Here is a 12678-nt window from a genome sequence, read left to right as displayed (position 1 = left end):
GTTGCTCTGTCTCTCTCCTGCGTCTGTTCTGTATTTTTAAAAATATTTATTTATTTATGCATACAAGAACTGGGGCACAGGCAAGAGGTGTGGGGGGGGGGTGAGAGGATTCACCAGAGACAGAGTGGGGAGCAGAACAGGCAGACTGACTGAAGTACACTGCTGCGGGGAGCAGTGGGTGAGCCAGGAGAGGTCCGCTGCGCCATGTGGGTTGCTCCCTGGCCAGCTGGGGGATCGAACTCATGCTGCAGTGGCTGCGGCTAGCTTCATAGGTTGCATCTTAACCCCTTGTTAAGGGGAAACCCTGTTCTGTATTTTTGATGTTCCCTTTTCTAATTTAGCATCTTGGTGTAATGCTGTGGGATTTTGCTATTCTTGCTGTTTTGTTTTACTGAAATAAGAAAGAATGGAAGTGATGAGCAGTGACTTTGGAAATGTATTAGGGTGCAAAGCCAGGCTCATATGTACATGGATTTTCCCACTGGAAGGCTCGCTGTGTGGAAGCCAATGGCTGAAGAGCACGTGTAGCCCAGTGGTCCTGGACTGCTCTTTTAAAGATTTCCCAGTCATTAGATCAAGTGAGTTGCATGGACCTTTGACTGCACAGCACTCCTCTGTTTAGGGGAATGCAATTTGACCTACCATCAAACAGGCCCATGGAGAGGGAGAGAACAAAGAAGATCCTACCCAATCAGCTCAGCTAGGCCCTGCTCCAGGGTTATTTTCCATGTGACCTTGGCCGAGCTCTCTCTGGAGGAGCCTGCTTGGCCTGAGAACACCAAGGAGAATTTGTCGGTGCCTGGGGAGTTAAAGTGCGGCCAACAGCAGCAGGTGCCAGAAATGGGCTGGAAAACTCTGGTGAACTTCCCAGACTCACAAAGCAGCGACGGATCCTTTGGAGACACAAGGCTGGGGTTGAAGGAAAGGGGACCGTCCGCCTGCTGCCCTTGGAAGAACCCCAGCTCCACCCTCCAGCCTCTGGGACAAGTTGGCCTTTCCTAGAGACCAGGAGAGGCCACGGGTGGTGTTCATGATGGGATCTCCTGGTGGGGACAGAGCAGCCCACTCTGCCCACTGGTGGTGAGGACACAGCAGCAAGGCAGCAGGAGCCTGGCCGGGCGGGAATGCAGGAAGGTGTCACTCCCGTTGTCCTGAGAGCATTGGCTTCTTCTCTCTGTTCACCCCTCTCTGTGGGGCCAACATGGCTCAGCCTTAGTTGTGCAAGGACCCCCCACCAACTCCAGGCTTATCTCCACAGGTCACAGTCCCCAGGTCTCCTGGCCAAAATACCCGACCGACCAGCTCATCTGTTCATACCGAGCACAGGGACTGACCATGTCCACCTTTTGTCTGGCCAGCCATGCTAGGAGCAATGGGCTTATAGTGGGGCCAGGAAATAATCACTCCATGGCAGGGTATCCACGCTGGCTTGTCCTCTGGTTGAATGACCACTGGACCTTCTGGGTCAGAAGGGCTCTTGTCAGGAGTGCTGCAGGAAGAATTCCTATGTCCAGTGTCATTGTGCCCAGTGCTTCTGTGGACAGGGAAGTGTGTTCTGGCAATGCTGACAACTTCCAAAGAAATATAGGTTGATAGCTATGTCCTTCACCTTAAGAAATTCCTTAAAGCCCGGCTCTTGAGATAGAGTTACCAAAGATCAAGAACAAGTTGTAGTCATTCAAAACCATTATCAACATCAAAATGGTGCTTCTGGATGCAGAAAGTTATCTAGCACCTGGGCAATAGTCCGGAGTGCACCTTCCCTGCTTTTCCCGGGTTGTGCCCTACCCCTCGAGTGCCTGACCACTGTCCATCCCTAGACACGCCCTGATTGAGTTCTCCCCTTCCATTAAGTCCTGACCCCTAAGCCACCTCCTGCAGGAAGACCTCCTGGGCTCACCAGGATGGCCCCTCTTCTCTTCCCTATTCTCCCTTGGGCTTCTTCACCTGAGTCTTAGCACACACTGCACCTGGAGCCTCTAAGTAGCTCACATGTGTGTTCACTCCAGCCTGGCTGTTGCAAAGGCATGTCTCTGTGTCCTAATCAGAGCTCAGCCAGGGCCTGGCTCGGAGTAGGTGGTATGATGTGTGGGTTGACACCAGAGAGCTCAGTTCTGGCCATACGGAGGACTGCTGACCCTCCAGCGGCCCCTGAGTCAGCAGTGCAGTTCCCCCTCCCTAAAGACTTTAGCCCCATTCTGCCTCCTCCATCTCAGTAGTCACTTGTGTCCTGGAGGGGCCACTGCCCTCCGTGATGGTTTCAAAACAGAAAAGGCCTCCACAGAGACACCCTCAGGGTTATGCAATCCTGCTGGACCATTCTACCCTCTGTAGGCTGCAAGCCCCGACCCCAAGGTCCTGCTATCTCTTCCCCACTGTGCTCTCCCCCCCTGAAATATAAGGGCCAGTGATGGCCAGGCTCACTGTCTATCTAGATCTGGGAAAGCCAATGCACTTTTTGTTCCTCTGTAAGGCCAGGCCAGTGGTCAGCACAGATGGAGGCTGAGCAGCAAGGAGGAGGCCTTGCCAGGAAGCGGAGCCTCAAGGCGTGGCTTGCTCTCCCACAGGAAACCACTGACTGGAAAGTCTGAGATGTGAATCCCAAAGTACCTTGAAGCTAATAGGCAAGACATCCCACCTGAGCAAAAGCCCTGGGACCAGTGCGGCCTGGCACAGCAAGACCGGTGGTGCCCAGGGATGAATAAAGCCAGCTGGTGGCTAGCACTAGGCATCTTGAAGCACTTGACATTGGGATTAGTTTCTAATTACCACCAAATGATTCCTTGAGCTCAAACATCATATGCCCCAACGCTCAGAGAAGCTGCTCCAATGAGGCAACACTAATCCCAGAATAGGGAGGTGGGGTCTCCATGCCCACATCCCCCCACCTGGTGATGACAGGACCCTCCTGTCCACCCCAGAGGTGGGCACATCTGAGGGGTGATGTCAGGGGACACGGTTCGCAAGCTGACTTGGCAGACAGCTCACCCTAGGTTGAGGTCACCTGTACACTCACCCCAGGTTGAGGGTCACCTGCACACCCAGGCCAGACCTGAGAAGTCTGTGCAAGAAGGTGTGCAACCTCCCCTCCAGGCTCCAGGAATGTAGGGCCCTGTGTAATTTTTCTTGGCTTCATCTGAAAGGTTTTTTTCCTCCCTGTGACTCAATACTTAGCTCTCCCTGAGGGAGGGCCTGAGGGTGAGATGGAAGACTCAGGGGCTGCTGCCAGATTAGGATGAGGAGCTGCACCCTGATACACATAGGAGCCAAGGACCTGCGCTCCCCTCCCCAGCCCTGCAGGTCCTCTCTTGTGAGATTTCCAATAGGGAGGATCCAGCTTTCCTGCATCAGCCCAGAACTCTTTCCTCTGCAAGTCCTGCCGGGCCTGGCAGGAGAGAAGCTTCCAGAGGGAAGAAAAAGGAAGGGGACACTTAGCAATCATGGTGTCTCCCCACGAGAGGCCCTGTGGAGAGAAGCATCCATCAGCTGCCCAGGAGGCTCTTAGGCCTCCCTGGAATCTCTGCTGGGGGAGCTGGGGTTGACTACCATGTCTGTGTGTTTTCCTTAGCAGGTGGTTCCTTCTCTGCCTCCTGTTTCTCTTTTTTTCCTGTGGTTTCAGGCTTCTCTGGGTCCTCTCTTACCCATTCCTAAACCATTCTCTCCTATCCTTTTGCAAGCGTTTCCCACATCTTCATGGTTTCCCCAGTTCTTCAGAGGCCTAGGAGGCTACCCCCACTTTCTCTCAGGTCTGCGCCCCCCTCCTCATCCCCTTCCCCATCCTCTCTTCCCCACGCCACCCCCTCCACCCCACCCCTTTCCCAGAATATGCCATTGCACAGAAAGTTCCATTTAAAAGCCATGGTTATTTTTATTTTTTCAGATTGGTGATTTTACAGTCTTTATTTTTGTTATTCTTTTATATATTTTTTACATCTTTCATTTTTGCACAATGTATGCATTTTCATCTTGGTTATAGTCCCCATATAATTCCCATCCCCACTTGTTTTGATCCTGCTCCCTCCTCCCCCCTGTAGTGTGTCTCTGGTTTATAGTTGCTTGTTGATTTCGATTTTTAATTTATTATAATTAGTCTTTTTCCTGGTCCCTTATTTAGGTTTTCTAAATTCCTGCTGTGAGTGAGACCATCAGAATTTTTCTTTTTCTTTATGACTTATTTCACTGAGCATGATCCCTTCCAGCTCCATCCACGTTGCTGCAAATGGCATGAGTTTATCTTTTATGATTGCTGAGTAATAGTCCATGGTGTTGTTTTTGTGCCTTTCCCAGTTCGAAGCAGCAGGGGAACGTCTACCATTATCTCCACGTGAATCTAATGTCCCCTCCTCCCGCTCTCCCTTCTCTCCTTATGATCTATTTGCTAAGTCTTGACTTTGATGATTCAATGTGTGTTCTCCTACCCCTGCGCCCCTGCTCTCCCCCACCTCTAGGATTGCATGGCTGCTCTAGGAGCTAGGGTTTGGCCTTCAAAGACACAGTTTGTGGGCTCCAAACTTCTCTGCATATGAGAATCAGCTGGGGGCATTTTCACTTCCCTTTGCCCTGGGTCCACCTGTACCATTTTAACTAGCAAGGGGTGTGGGGGAGCTGGGCTGGAGAGTCCTTAATGATCTTCACATGGTTCCAATATGCTGCAGTTTGTGAACCACAGGCACAGGGCTTTTGCCTGTTGCCAGCAGAAGCCATTTTGTGGAGCTAGAGTCTAGGCTTGGTCTTCAAGGCTCTGAGAGGGTAGCAAAAAGGGGGCATTTTCCCCCTGCCCCATCCTCAGTGGGGTAGAGCATTCTCTCTGGGGTGTCCTGAGAGTGTCCCAGACTGATGGTGGCCCTAAACCTCTATCTCCCCACAGAGGTGCTGGTTCCAGGTTGGACGTCTCCAGAACTTGGTCCCCCGGAGCAGCTCAGAGCTGAGGTAAGTGAGGGGCCGGTGCTGGCTCTGCCTCTAGATGAGGTGCAGACCTGGATGGTGAGGGCAGAGCCCTGAGTTCTGTATGGGCAGCCCTGGTCCTGCCCCTCAGCCAGGGAGTGGCCACCCTGGGCAGCAGGGTCCAAGTGACTGGCCAGGAAGGGGAGGCTGTGATGCTCAATGTATAGATCTCCTGGACCTTCAGAAAGCCAGCGACACCCAGGAAGTTCCTTCCTGGAGTTTCCCCAAAGAAGGTAATGGCCAGCCTGAAAGGCCCACCTGTACCCCATCTGACTTCTCTTCCCCTTCCTGGGACAGGCTTTCTGTGGGTGGCTCTCAAACTCCTCTCAGAATCCTTTGGAGGGCTGGGGGAAGCACAGATTTTGGGCCCAGCCTCAGTCTGACTCAGTAAGTCTGGGTTGGGGCCAGAGCAGTTGTATTTTGTGGAACAGAGGCTGCATTGCCGACGCACAGGCCTCTTTCCAGGACCACATCCAGTTTGCCACAGACTGAAGTCAGGGAAAAGCAGCTGGAGCAAATACAAAAGGGAAGGGAAGGGAACTTTGCATCATTTGTTGAGGAGAGAAGGGCTCTCACTTTTTGGGTCCCCTATGGTCTCACCTCAGCTTTTGCTCTGAAAATTTGCGTGTGTGATGAGGCTGGCCCATGCAAACACCTATGAAAATGCCAGTCTGACATGTTCACTCCAGGCAAGAGAGATGATGTTTATCTGAGGTTTACTAAGTGCTCAAAAGTTCTACTGGACAGAAGATGTAGGCCGAACCTCAAATGCTCAAAGTTCCGATGTGCAAGCATGTCATGTCAAGTAGTAGTGGGAATGAATGAGATGCTGGTGGAGTTTCTGTCCTTCTGGAGCTTTCTATTCTATAGACACTGAGTGGTTGTAGAGATGATGAGAGTTGGGATGGGTGTGACTGAGGGAGATGTGTCTTTCTGAGTCACGTTTTCCCCCCTTGGACTGTTGCTGCCTGGTGGATTTGTATGAGATTATAATTCCTGGGGAGGCAGAAAGGCCCCAAATGTGCTGCTAGTTGGAATGTGTTGTAGTTGCGTTCACCTGAGTGGTGACCCTCAGTGATTTACAACTAAGAGGTTTAAATGTATCAGCAGCTTTCCTACTGATTTGTTTAAATTGAGGTGTTTCCACCCCCACCCCCACCCCCACCCCCAAGCTGAGATTAGATGGAAACAGCTGAGCTGGTGGTGTGGGGGTTGCTTGAGGCTGCCAGGCTGGAAGGGGCAGTGTGTTGGTCTGATGTGAACAAGTTGCTCAGCAGAGAATTACAGCAACTCCAGGAAACCAGAGATAATGCGGTGAAATGACCATTTTGGAGCCAGGGCCAGTAGCCAAGTGAGTGGGTGAGCTCTGTGGCCATGGCAGGCACTGACCAATAAGTCGTCCAGCCCAAAGCTGTCCTGAGAGTAGCTGGTGTCTTAACTCATTTTTCAGGCTGACCAGAACTCTTCCCCTCTGCTGGAAATTATCTCTTCTATGGGGATAGAAAGGTGACCACATAGATCCATGGAGGAAACATTCACATGTCTTTGAGGACAAGGATGGTGTTGCTTCCCACAGACCAGTGGTATATGTCTGAGCCTGGGCCAACACTTCACATCTCTTGCAAAGGTTTAATGTCTGGGGTCACTGCCTCTAGTCCCCTGACTGTAGAAAGGCAGCCAAGAACCCAGCTGCCACTGGGTGCTCAGACAATGCAGAAAACAAAGGATAGAAGTTGAGCTGGACCCTAGAGGAATGAGAACCAGGGATGGCTCTCAGGTCTTCCTGTGACCAGTTGATACTTGCAAAAACAGGGCTATGTCTGAAAACAATATTTTGGGTTAGCTTCACAGGGTCCCACATCTGAAGGAGCAGTTGTTAGAGTGATACTATTGTGAAGAGTTAATCTAAAAGAGGACCTATTGCAGAGTTAATCTAAAAGGTATGTGGGGCCTCCCCGGTGGCGCAGCAGTTGAGCGCTGGGTTGTGAAGCTGCCCGCAGCCTCTGCAGCACCGGTTCGATTCCTGGCTGCTCCCCGGCCACCAGAGGAGGGTCCCACATGGCGCGCAGACCTCTCCTGCCGCCCGCTGCTCCCCTCGGCAGTGTACTTCGGTCCCTCTGCCTGCTCTGCTCTCTGATCTGACTCTGGTGAATTCTCTCACCCTCCCGCGCTTCTGACTGTACCCAGTGCTTGTATAAAAAAATAATTTAAAAAAATAAAAAAATAAAAGGTATGTGGTGTCAAGTTGTAGTTATTTGGCCACCATTATCCCTTATATCCCCTTGTCCCTTCCCCTTCCTTTCTCACTTAACTTCAGAGCCCTCACAGTGTGTATTGATGTCTTTTGGTTTTTAAAGTATTTTACATTGTTGAATTTTCTGCTTTGTGAATGTCCAGTATTTGTTTTTACTGTTCTGATTTGCTTTGCTACATAATTCTCTTAAATTCCCTTCATTTTGTTGAAAATGGGCTGTATTTCATCTTCCTTAGGGCTGCATAGTACTCCATGGTGTGGCTATATCACAACTTTTTTTTTAAGATTTATTTATTTATTTATATAAGCACTGGGTACAGTCAGAAGCACGGGAGGGTGAGAGAATTCACCAGAGCCAGAGCGGGGAGCAGAGCAGGCAGAAGGACCGAAGTACACTGCTGAAGGGAGCAGTGGGCGGCAGGAGAGGTCTGCGCACCATGTGGGACCCTCCTCCAGTGGCCGGGGAGCAGCCGGGCATTGAACTGGAGCCGTGGAGGCTTCAGGCAGCTTCGCAACCCAGCGCTCAACCGCTGCGCCACTGGGAATGCCCATATATCACATCTTCTTGATCCACTCATGTGTTAATGGACATTTAGGCTGCTTCCATGTCCGAGCTACTGTAAATAATGCTGCTGTGAACATTGTGGAACACAAGGGTTTTTGTGTTCATGGTTTTATAGTCTTTGGATATTTACCCAACAGTAGGATTGTTGTAGAGATAAATTCTAGCTTTTTACCCAGAGGAAAAACAAGTGGTACTTCAGGAATGGTGTGGTCAGGAGAAGCTTTATTACTCATGTTTGAGGTCCCAGACTGAGTAGCACCGTAAGGTCTGAGCCCTGGTGTAAAGAACAAGGGTTCCTTTTATACACAACTGTCTCCTTATCTGTTACATTGATAGCATCATTTTTCAGCAGACACAACCATTTGTGGCAAAGTCCCCAGACAAGGAAGACAAGGCAAGGGGGGAAGATGCAGGCATTCAGAGGTGGCCTTGGAAGCCCTGGCCATAAATCTTGAAAGGGAAGGAGCTCTAAGCAAGCAAACTTGTTGATTATGCTTGCATTGGAATGTTCATTGCACCTGGACTGGAAGTTCCGCTGGAATCTTTATTAAATTCATTTGCTCAATAATATATTTTCTCATCAGGATTGCTGGGTTATGTGATATTTACATTTTTAACTTTTTAAAGGTAAATTCAGATTGCTTCCCATATGGTTTCCCCAGTTTACATCCCCACCAATGTGCAATAGGGTTCCTTTTTCTTGTCATGTTCTCCAATACTTGTTGGAGGTCTTTTAAATATGTACCATTATCATGCGTGAGGTTATCACTTTGTTGTGGTTTTAACATGCATCTCTCTTATTGGAAGTGACAATGAATGTTTTATCGAATGCCTTTGGCCTTCTGGATCTATCTGCTGTGGCATCTACTTTAAAAGTACTTTCAGTTTTTGATCTGGAGATTACCAATCTCTTATAACAGGCCTCTCTCACCACTCAGTACAACATCCACACTGGAAATGAATTCTGTGTGACAACTCTCCAAAGGTCACAAAAGTGGACAGTGGATGAACCCTGGGGGTTGAATGTCACACTTGGGCTCTTGGACACAAGCAGAGTGGACCTTCAATTTAGGAGCCCCCAGTTAGCCTTCACCCCATAGAGTAAGTCATTCCCAATGAAAACTGAGGTCCAGGGAAACAGGGCAGTGGCCAACATTGTGTGCCCTCTGAGGGTGTCAGTTCACAGAAAACACACCCCAAGCTTGCCATATGGTCCCATTTCTTCAATCTGCCTCAACACCCTGGTTGCCCATGACATGTGGTTTGGCTTCTTCCTTTCTACGTTGTCTCCTGTTGCCTCTTTAAAGGTGTCCAAGATGAGTGACAATGCAGTATAGTAGAAATGACTTTAAAATCTAGACAGACTTAATTTCAAACCCCAGTTCTAGTAGATAATAATTGTGAGATCTGGGCAAGTTCCTCAATCTTCTGTACCAATTCTTCATCTGTCACACATGGATAATGCCACCTATGTCATGAGGTAAAGCTTAATGAGCTAACGTTTGTATGCTTGGCACTACGACTGGCAGAGGTGAAGTCTTCAATAAGCACCTATTAACATAAACTGAATTCAGGGATGGAGTCTCTTGAGGGATCTGTACAGATCACACCAAGTGAATGTGATGGAATGAAACATGCTATAGCTTTCCTATTGTAAGCAGAGCATCGGCAGGGTCTAGCTCTCTAACAGAGGACCAATAGCTAGATACATTGCAGAGCATAGGCTAGACGCTGGCACCATGCGCTGTCAGTTGTGATTATCCTTTGAGATCCAAAAGTTGGCTGGAATCTCATTCCACAATGGTGGGCAGTGCCAGGTGGACAGTCTCTAAGGCTTTGGAGGCAGGGTCTAGGGTGTAGGGTGTGTATTTCCCTCTTCAGCTCTGTGGCTTTACAGGCTGTATTTTCCTTCACTCGTCAGAGCACATGGACTCCTCCTCCCATTCTTTACTCCCCAGCAACACTGATAGAAACCTGTGTGTGCAGCAGGTTTTTGCCGAACATTTGGGAAGATGAAGAGGATTTATATTTTGGCACCAGTTTGCAAAAGTCCTTTTGCCCTCCTGCTACCAGGGAGTTGTTTCGGGCATCTCCTGCCTGCAGGCTCCAGGATCCAGAGACCAAGCCATGTTCTTGACCCACTTTCTCTTTTCTGCTCCCCAGCCACCTAACCTCCAAGACCTGCTTTCTCTGCAGAAGAGATTTGAGGTCTCAATTTTCTAAAGAAATTTAAGTACTCTGTGTGGAAAATGTAGTTTTGCCTGTAAGTGAATCCTGGTATTACTATAAATTAATTTCAGCCTGGTTCCACAGGCTGACTGTGAGGTCTCTTAGGGCAGGAATCTGTGCTGGAGGTGCGGGGCTCCCCATGTGGGGAGGTAGAGGACCTGGCCTAGTCTAGTGGGGAGGTGTTGCCGCACTAGTTAGAAATCGGAGCCACTCTATTTGTGAGGGAAACCCCTCTATTTGGGAGGTGGAGCCCTGCCTCCCAGTCTGGTCAGGAGATGGAGCCACTGTAGTGGCTGAGAATCCATTTGCTTGCCTGGGTCCAGATACTGGTTTTACTACTTACTGCTAGTTATGTAACCACCTTAGGAAATGGGCCTTAGGGAGGACTGAACACTAGACAGACCCGATGAGCACAAAGCAGTGTCTGAGGCAGACATGGGGGCTCTGCCAAGGCCTGCACTAATTCTCTGAGTTGGAATCTAGGTAGTGCAGTGCCCAGCTTCATGTATGGTGGTGTTTGTCATGCAGGCTTAGAAGCGGCTGTTGGTGAAATTATGTAATCCCGTTTCCTGATGTGGAAGTATAAAGTTTGAGTTTGTAGACAGTTTTTCCCCCTTGTAGTTCAAATATCTGGACACAATAAAGGAAAGTTTTACTTAACTGGGCTGGAGTGAAGAGTAGAAATGAATCCATCTAAATAGTAACAAGTCACAAAACCATCTTAGGCGTTGCTGTCACTAGTCTCTTAATACTGGAGATACATTTTGGGTTGTCTTTTTCTAAATACAGAACAAAACAAGCCAAGTTTAAAAATTCTTTATTTGAATTTTAGACAAAGATCAAATATTGCATTGTAAAGAATTGTTTGAAAGCATGTAATAGTTGGTCATTGTGTTTTTATATGTTGTGAACCGACATAAATACAAAGGAAGAGAGTGGTACCTCTTTCCTCCTCATCTGTGACTTGTTCTTAACTCAGCATAGATACTGTCTTAGAAAGCAAATCCCGTGAAGTGGCTTCTCTAACTCTCTGCTCAGGGTCCACTGGCTCCATGGATGAAGTACTGTTGGTCTCAGCCCATCTTGCCCACATAAGAACAAGAGCTGAGGAGGTTTACGATCAGTATTGTATAGCAGTTTTTATTTAAAGCTCTATTTCCCCATCATCTCTTATCCTGATGACTAACCTGGAGATTCGGCCTGAGTATGAGTTAAAACAGTTCAATATACATTTGCTAGAAAAGTCAACCTGCTATCTGTCTGGGGTTATACTGGGATATGCCAAGCCTCCTGGCTGGTTGGTTTCTCTAATGGTAACCTGTCTCATTGTGGGCAAACAGTGAAAGAACGGGGTGTTTGTTGATACACTGATTTGGACTTCTTGGCTCCCCCAATGCAACATGCCTTTTAATGTGCCATATCTCTAATGTTTATAGTTAGCAAACCAGTAGGTCAAGAATGGCACCCATTATTTGACAAAAGCTAAAGATTCGCACACAGAACCAAATCTCCTAAGATACCTTTGCCATTCTTCTCATGAATTCTGACACAACACCCAACAGAGAACACAGATATCAAAACAATAATGCTTAAAATTCTAGTCTTATCCAAAATAAACTTTGTTTTAAGCTTAGTCATTAAAAATAGAAGTTAATAGTATACATCCCCTTTTCTTTATGCAGGTAGGAGGAAGTTGCATTTCTTTTAAGTGCATAGTTCAGGTGGGCTCTGGAAACATCTTTTTGGGTAGTCCAGTATTCTGTTTCCTAGAAAATTAAAAATCAACCACAACCCTAGGTGTGAGGGGAAACAGGAGTTGCTCCTCGTAAGTGTTGTTAGGGATAGGAATGAAACTCTTAACATTTTACTCTTCCTGCTAGACTTTTTGTTTTTTAAGGTAAAAGTTAATAATATTCATACTAGCAACAATGATCCTGATTTCTATAAGTTATAATAAATCAAGCCTGACAAAAAGAACATTTTGGTAAAGAATGGGGGGGTGCCAAAGGTGTTGGTAAGCATCCATCAATGTTAGCAGTCTCACTTGAGAAGGCAGTCCTGTGAGAGCCCCCAGCATGAGAGGACGCACCTCAAGTGCCGTTCCTACGCTGCTGAGGAAGCTGAGCAGGTCTGTCAGCAGGCAATAGGAAGAGATTTCAGGGCTGGGATTTCCATGAAGTCAGACTGAATGGGGGTCTTATTCTGGCTCTTCAGTAAACCTTTTTTAAAAGGTAGTTGAAAGCTGAAGTCCCTTTGAAGCTTTTCAATGTGTTAGAAAGTCAAATACCAGTTTGTCCCCCGTGGTGTTTTTCTGTCAGATTTCATAGCCTAAGCTTAGTAAAATAGCAAGAAGCAGAAAATGACATAAAAGTCACCAGGAGTCTGAGTGTTCCCCAGATTGAAACACTCCGAAGGCCACAGCAGCAGTATCTTACCAGAATGTCATGACTGTGACTTCTAGGGACACAAGCCAGAGAGGCTGTATTAGGACAGTGTCTCCTTAAAAATGATAGAAAAGTCAGTTTGAATTCCAAGGTCCTTGTCTGTTCCTAAGTAATGTTTATTCAGAACACTCAAGAATGACTCATACAACATTGCTGCTTTCAAATACCTCCTCTACTTACAAGAAAAGGCAAGGAAATACCAGCTTTGAGCTGGAGCTTGCAGTCATTAAAAAAATTAGAAG

The sequence above is a fragment of the Talpa europaea genome, assembly GCF_964194135.1.
Source record: "Talpa europaea genome assembly, chromosome: 12".
Lineage (NCBI taxonomy): Eukaryota > Metazoa > Chordata > Mammalia > Eulipotyphla > Talpidae > Talpa > Talpa europaea.
The sequence above is the reverse complement of the archived record's forward strand: the minus strand, read 5'-3'. Positions refer to the sequence as shown.